The sequence below is a fragment of the Passer domesticus genome, chromosome 2 (genome assembly GCF_036417665.1).
Source record: "Passer domesticus isolate bPasDom1 chromosome 2, bPasDom1.hap1, whole genome shotgun sequence".
In the NCBI taxonomy this organism is placed as follows: domain Eukaryota; kingdom Metazoa; phylum Chordata; class Aves; order Passeriformes; family Passeridae; genus Passer; species Passer domesticus.
In genome coordinates, this window is record NC_087475.1 from 23,270,284 (window position 1) to 23,277,973 (window position 7,690).

Sequence of the window (7,690 nt, forward strand, 5' to 3'; positions counted from 1 at the left end):
CATGAACCTTCATAAGATATGCAAGTTGGGAGAAAATGAGTTGGGAGAAAACATGGTGGAACTGATTTAATTAAGGGATTTAATTAAGAAAAATTAGTTTTTCCTTAATATTTTTCTGTTTATATTAATGTTTTATCTTAGTTGACATATAGAAAATGGAGAGATACAAAAAATAATAATAAAAAGAATTTATTATAAGCCATAGGAAAAATATTCTTTATTGGTCTGAAATATTCACAGAAAATGTTTCAAGATTTTTAATTTGTCTATCATATATTACACTAGTCAAGAAGTTTACCTCTTTTACTGCTTGATGGTTTGCATATTTTCTTTTGATTTAAATGCAAATGTAGTACCAGAATATCCTTATTTTTAATCGGTTTTCCTGTTGGCAGCAGAGCTGGCCAAAATCCATAAAATGGTAGATTTTATTTAAACAGAGTCTATCTTTTTTGCTGTATTAAGAAACCAGGAACACTACCCAATATATTTAAATTGGAAGTTGTTACTACTTAACCAGAGTAAAAAAAAAAAAAAAAAAAAAATCCAAAAAAAATCATAGAATGGTTTGGATTGGAAAAGACATTCAAAGTTCATCTTGTCCAACCTCATTGCCATGGACAGGGATATGTTTCACTACGTCAGGTTGCTCAAAGCCCTGTCTCCAATTTTGAATACTTCTAGGCATGAGACATCCACATCTTTGGACAGCCTCTTTTGCTACCCTTATATTTAAAAAGAAAAAAAAGAGTCTAGCTTATATCCAGTCTAAATTGTCCATTTTAATTTAAAACCATTGCCCCTCATAATGTCACTACAAGTCTTGGTTTCACCAAAGAAGAAGATAGGGCTGGAAATACTACTCTTTAGAGGAAAGTGGTTATGTTACAAGATCTTGTGCAAACAGAGTTCATTCTTCACTTTCTTCTCCTTCCACAAGTAGGGTAGAATAATTGCACCTTGTTTTAAACAGTTTATGATGTTTGGTGTCTAAAACCGGTCTTCAAGTGAACATAAATTTCTGGTGGCCTAAACCAGATACTGTTGAATAAAATATGATTTTTTCATCAGTTTCAAAGATTTTCAATGAGTCTTTATGCAATTGGAAGGAGAGGAATGTTTTGTCTTCAGTTTAGGAATCTCACGTTTCAAAAATTCAGAATTTTTAGCAGGAAACTAAATAATTGTAGCTTTTTCCTCAGCGCTTTTTATATTACTTTCCAATTCACACTTTCATAAAATAACAGTGCACAATAAAGCTGTTTCTACACATTAGCAATGGGATGAACATTCAATAAAGAAAGATCAAGACTGTTATGTTACATAGTAAGTTTATATTCTTCATCTTGTTTTTATAATTAAAGTAAGCAGCCCAACATCAATATTTATAATGAATTAAGTTCTGTTCATTTATTAAACAGTGAATGATTAAAATAAATAGAATTTCATCATCTCATTTGACTCTCTCTTGTCTGACAAGTCTGAAAGAAAGTATTTGAGTGGAAGTGCAGTTTATTCTGGTTTATAAAAGGTAGTATCCTGATGCCACTTCAGTTTCTTTCTCCTTGGAAAGTCAATATTGTGAGTTTCACTAAAACCCAGCCCTCCCCTTTCCCACTCTGTGCTCAGGGGCCTGTGAAAGGCGCTTTATTCAAGAAGTTGGTGATTTTGGACAGACTGTGTCTGCTGTAATGGGGCACCCACTTAGAGAAACCTAAGAAAAACTTTCTCAAGCATGTGTATGCAATTAATACAATTTAGAGTACCTTAGACCGTTTTCACTGAGATCTGGCAAAAACCCTGCACTGGTCTACTCTGACCTTACTCCCTTGCCAGCACAGAATACTTTTACCAATATTTATAGCACCATTTCAAAACAAAAGTGTTTGCTAGAATATGGCAGACAAAAACTAAATTTTTTTCTGTGATTACACTCACCATTCTGATCTGGAAGTGTTTAAAAGTAATTTTTCAATTATTCCATGAAGGAAATTAATTAACAGAGAGACTTAAGTTGTTAAAGCTTTTACAGACAATAAATTTATGACATCTTCTTTTATCTCATTTCCCCAAATGCATATAATGTGCCTGTGAAATTCTAACTGTGCACTTTTAGTTATTACCAGCTTACCCTGACAAGGTGTCATTGTTAGTTTACTGATTGGTGAAGCAAACCTGATTACAAAAACAGCACAAATAAAATCATTTTATCTAGAGGCATCGTCTGTTTATAAGAAATCTATAATCATCCCTACTTTTTACCTGTGACACAAAAAGCTTGCTTCATAATAAGATCACAAAGTACCACCTTGCTTATATATGAGCAGGTAATATTTAATAGTTTGGGACATTTATATGCATCATTCAAACAAAACATGTTAGAGGCAGAATGAGTGACAATTTTGTAATGAAAACCTTATTTTCATACATAAGGAGCTATATCCTAGATGTAAATTTAAAAATAGGCAGAGGCTCAACCCTGCTTGATATGGTAGTTTTTTGTTATTTGTATGTGATATTCAACAATATCCTGACAAGAATCCAACATGAATACTGAAGCTTTTTGTACCATGTAAGTAGGCCTGGAAACTGCTCATCTGATTCATGATGGAAATGAGCAGAAATTACTCTCTTGCTATTGAAGTGACTTACAAGCTGAATATGTGGAACATAATATTTCTACTGGACAATAACTGTAACTAGGAACTCCAGGAGCGCTTTCAGTCTCTTACAATCCCACACATACCCTAAGTGAGTTTTAGGATAACACCAGGCAACAGCTATTGCGAGATGACAGCTATTCACTACAATTTCAGTTATCACGGGAGAAGAAGCTAAGCATGTAGACAGTGATAAAAAAGTGAGCAGTAAATCTTCACATCCCAGAAAATGAGTCTGCATGCAGTCTTTGCCATAGGAGGATTAATTCTTCTTTGGACCCTGCTCCACTCCTGTCAGCATGGCTTGGTGTGTTGTCATGCTATTGAGGGCAGCACAAAAGAGTCCCCAGGTTTTTTTTTGCCACCTTTTTAGAGCCTTAAAAGGTGAGTAGGAAGGCACCTGCTCAATCGCAGGGCATTGCAATATTTACTGTATGATCAGGTAAATATACTGTCTTTTCTTTTTAATTTTTTTTTTAAAATTAAAGTTTGGCTGAATTATATCATTCAGTATTCTATTTTATTTTATTCTCCAGTGTGTATTCAGACATAGAAAAGAAAAATAAACATCTGACTTCTTACCTTATCAACTTACTTTTCCCTTTTTTTTTTCTCTCCAGTGGAAGCAGAGTTGAATCTAGAGATGAACTAAACATATCAGTGAAAACTGTGATCTAGTATTTTATTACAATATAATAAAATTTACTTGAACAATAATTTTTGGTGGTGTTTGTTTGGTTAAAAGTGTAAAAATTAAACAAAGTTTTTTTTAAAAAAGCAGGAATTTAATCAGTATGCAAGGATCACTGGAAATAATATTTCCATTAAAAAAAAAATCAACCCTACCAGATGTTGGAAGTTAAATAAGATCAGAATGATATTTTGATAAGAATGGATGTTCCTCTAGTTCAGTATCTTGCATAGAATCACATCCAACAATATATTGGGGCAAATTGTAATTAAAAACACAAGGAGCATATGGAGAAACCACCCACACTGTCTAGTCATCTATGGCTCCAGAGGCTTTTTCTTCCACAGTCTTCATCTTTGCCATTGATAGTGCTGAGTGGCCTGTTCTTCCATGAATTTTCCTGACAGCTTATGAAACCGATTGAAATAATTTATGCTCATTGCATCCTGTAGTAATTTGTGCCATGATGAAATTATACATTGTGTCATGGAGTACTGCATAATGTAAGACACTGCTTTGAGAGTGCAGTGTAGCCACAGAGCTACCACAAAGGCAGATGTGAGATGGAGTGGGCTGATCCCTGCCATTAAGGCAGAATCTTAGTGCTGAGACCAGGTCGAAGAACAAGGAGTTGTGCAGAAGCAGCCCCCCTTCTGTGAGAGCAAGGATATGTGTCAGATATGCACTCAGAACTCAGTAGGGGAAGCCTGTAAGGGCAGAACTGATTCAGGCATTCCTTCCTCTCAGCACAAAAACTAAAAGTTACTAGAGAAAGTATGGTAAGCTCATCTCCAAGAGGCTTTTATTTGTATTATGGATTATCCAAAGCTTAATAATAAATTAAAAAAAAGTTTATTTCTGAAACTCACATCTATGATCTGTACAGATGTGTCTGGGTTTTTCACTCCAAATTATACTTTTTAAATTTTTTTTAATTTGAAAGAAAAACTAAATTTAAAAAAAAACAAAAAAAAAAAAAAAAAAAAAAAAACCCAAAAAACCCCAACCAAACCAAAACAACCAACTTTTGAAATAGTACCCACAATTAATTAGAGGTTAAAATGAAAATAACATTGATTTATCTTGCAATATGTAGATCTCGGTAGCATGAGATGTGTTGATTGCCTTTGTGCTTTAGTTTTCACAGTGAAGATCATATTTCAAGATGTGAATCACTATGGAAATTAAAATAGGCATTTCTCTGGCTTTTTTTGTCATTCTTGGTTAGCCATTCATAATTACTCAAGTCCCTGCTTAACTTAAATGCTAAGTCTCACAATAATGTACTTTATGAAGAACAGTAATTAAAGACAAAATAATTGAGACTCAGATGAGCAGAACTCAAATAGCAATCCTAGGAAAAAAGTAAACTTATAGTTCCGTGAAGATGCCTCTAGTGGTAGACAAACCTACAGTTATTCCAAAAAAATAATTTATTTATTTATTTATTTTAATTTAGAAATTATGTCCAAGGGTGAGATAAAGATTTAGTGTTTAAAGAAGAAAAATAATAGATTTTATGTGCTGCTCCTATTTGACAGTAAACTATTGGATGTGTCATTTTAGAGTCATATGTACGAAACACTGCTTTTCCAAAGGCTGTGTTTTTCAACCCCCACTAGTAGGATGCTGTGTCAATGGGGTAAAACAACTTGAACAATGTCTTATTTGCAAAATTACCAGTGGTCAATGAAGAAGGGTGTGTCATGTTGCTTTTGGTGTTGAATAATGCTGAAACCCATCTGATTCATCAATCCCCAAGTTAAACATCCTTATAGTAAGGTGAAGAAGAGGTAGACCTGATAAAATACCTGGATAAACCATCAAAAATTACACTTCTGATAATTTATCTAAAGCTATTGATCTGATATAGCTGGCCTGGAGACTTATAATTGGCAATCAATTATTTTATACAACAAAAACAGTACCAAATTTTTACAAGGTCTACTGATATCCTCCCTTCGAGTGTATGTGTGGAGATTTCTCCTTTGTGGGGGACACTCCTCAAGGTTATTCTTTGAGGCTGAGTGAAAGACATTTGTCCACAGCTGGCAAGGGTAACATTAATTACTAAATAATTGGGTTTGCTAGCTTTAATACAATTGCTTTAGTATAATTATGTCTTGGTTTGAAAAGACAGGTGTCTGCTAAGGAAGGCTGGAGCCTCCCTTGAAAAGGAGAATGTAGACCCCCCTCCCTCTGAATTATTATCAATTTGAAATTAAGGTACTCTCAGGCAAAGATATGGGAGTAGGAATAATAGTTCTTTATTTAAAAAAAACTAAAAGTAAAATAAAAATGTAGCAATTCAAAGCAACACTGACAGAGTCAGAATATGACCTGACACCCTGTTGGTCAGTGTGCTGGTAGCAGTCCAGTTGGAATGGTGGCTGCAGCCCTCCTGGATGTCAGGTGTGGTTGTGTTGGAGCAGTGATCCTGTAGAAAGGGTGTAGTCTTCCTCTGAAGAAGGTGGTGTAGATGGGCCTGGTCTCTGTCTCTGGGAATCCAGTGGAAAAGGCTACCTCTGGTGTTCCAAAACCTGAGGCCAAAACTGGATTCAGCCACACCTAGGCTCCTCTCTGAGAAGTGGTTAGGTAAACTTGAGTGTTCTTTCTGCACCTTGTGACTCAATGGGAGGGCATTTATAATGAACTTTGTATGAAGCTCCCACCCTGTCCACAGCATTCCCTGCCACAGGTTTTTATATTTGAAGATACATCTGCATAACATTTTATAAGCAGTCCTGATCTGGGCTCTGAATCAAAAATGTGATTATCCAAAAAATATAATATATATATCCATATTGGCTGTATTGTGTCTAAGTTTGTAACAGACTTGAGCTTCTGAAACTTTTAATTTGTAAACAGTAACAGTGATAAGATATTACAGTAAACAGATTCTGGATTCAGGCAGATCTGGATTTGGAAAAATTAAAACATGGTCAGAAAGTATAAAATATAGTGCAGACATGGACACTGTTGTGGTTTGATTATTTGCATATACCTCAATTTTCATTCCAACACAACTCAGGAAAAAGAAAATTTTTGTTGTAATGGACTTATCTAGACATGGGAGTTTTCAGTGTAAAGTCATCAAAAGTATGTTCTGAAAAAAACACTTTGAGGAAGAAAAAACCCTAAACCCTAAGTATGCAAGAGCCTTGTAGCCAGAGAGAGAACAAAGGGCTTTAGGTATGACTTAGATGCTCAGACAAGACTGTAGGGGTTGTAAATATACATGACTGAAACCTTTAATCATCAGGTTTTCTTTTGGTTCTCAAGGACAAAAATCACTGAAGCAAGAGGGAGGTTTTTTGCACTTCTCTAATTTTCTTCAATTCTAGTTCTGCTGAATGCCCAGGGCAGAAGTGCCATTTTGCATGTCATACTAAGTGGTTAGATAGCTGTTGTCTGTTGTTGGGAGTTAAGATTTGCAGTTGTATTTCCTAATGCTCTTTGCTTGTAATTCATGTAATACAACATTTCATTAAATGTAAATGTCATGTAAAACACTTCAGACGTTCAACTGGAACAAGAATTTCATGTCTTTGAGCAACAAGGTGGTATGCAAGAACAGAAGAAAGATTGTAAAAGGCTGCTCAGATCACCAGAAGAATAAAATTATATCAGAAGTATTATAAGATACAAAGTCAAAGTCAGTAATTGCTCATGAAGCAGAAAGGAAATAATCTAAATTCATCCATTACAAATGAGGATATTTGCAGGAGATCTGTTGACTTAGTAAAACCATTTTTCATTAATATTTAAATTGTTTGTGTGATAAATTTTTTAGTCTGAATAAATAGATACTTCTCTGATTTTGTTGAATAAGAACAACTCTGAATATTACTGTATTTTGTGACATACTACACATGGATGAAACTGTCTTTGCTGATACTTCACATGATGAATCAATTTAATATGTTGTATTTTTTGTTAGGAGGGAGTCAGAGCAACTAAATTAAAGTATAATAAAGGCTTCTACATTTTACAATTAACTAAACTGATTGCATTGAAAAGTGTAAAAAGCAACTCACAAAAGACATTGCAAACATCTAATCGGCAAAGAAATCTGAAGAGCTGATACTAAAGACAGATTTAGTATCAATTTAGATGGTTTTGATTTCATGAGACAGTAAATGCATACCATCCTTAAATAAACTGTATGATTTTTATATATAACCCCATTCTTCCCTAAGCCTAGATTTTTCAATTTATTTGCTGCTCCAAAGTCATGTAAATGAACTGAAGATGAATTTGGCCAACACCCTGAAGGGGGAGTTTGTGGACATGAAGCTCTCAGTAGCAGCCACTGGCAGCAATATGTCTGGGCAACGGG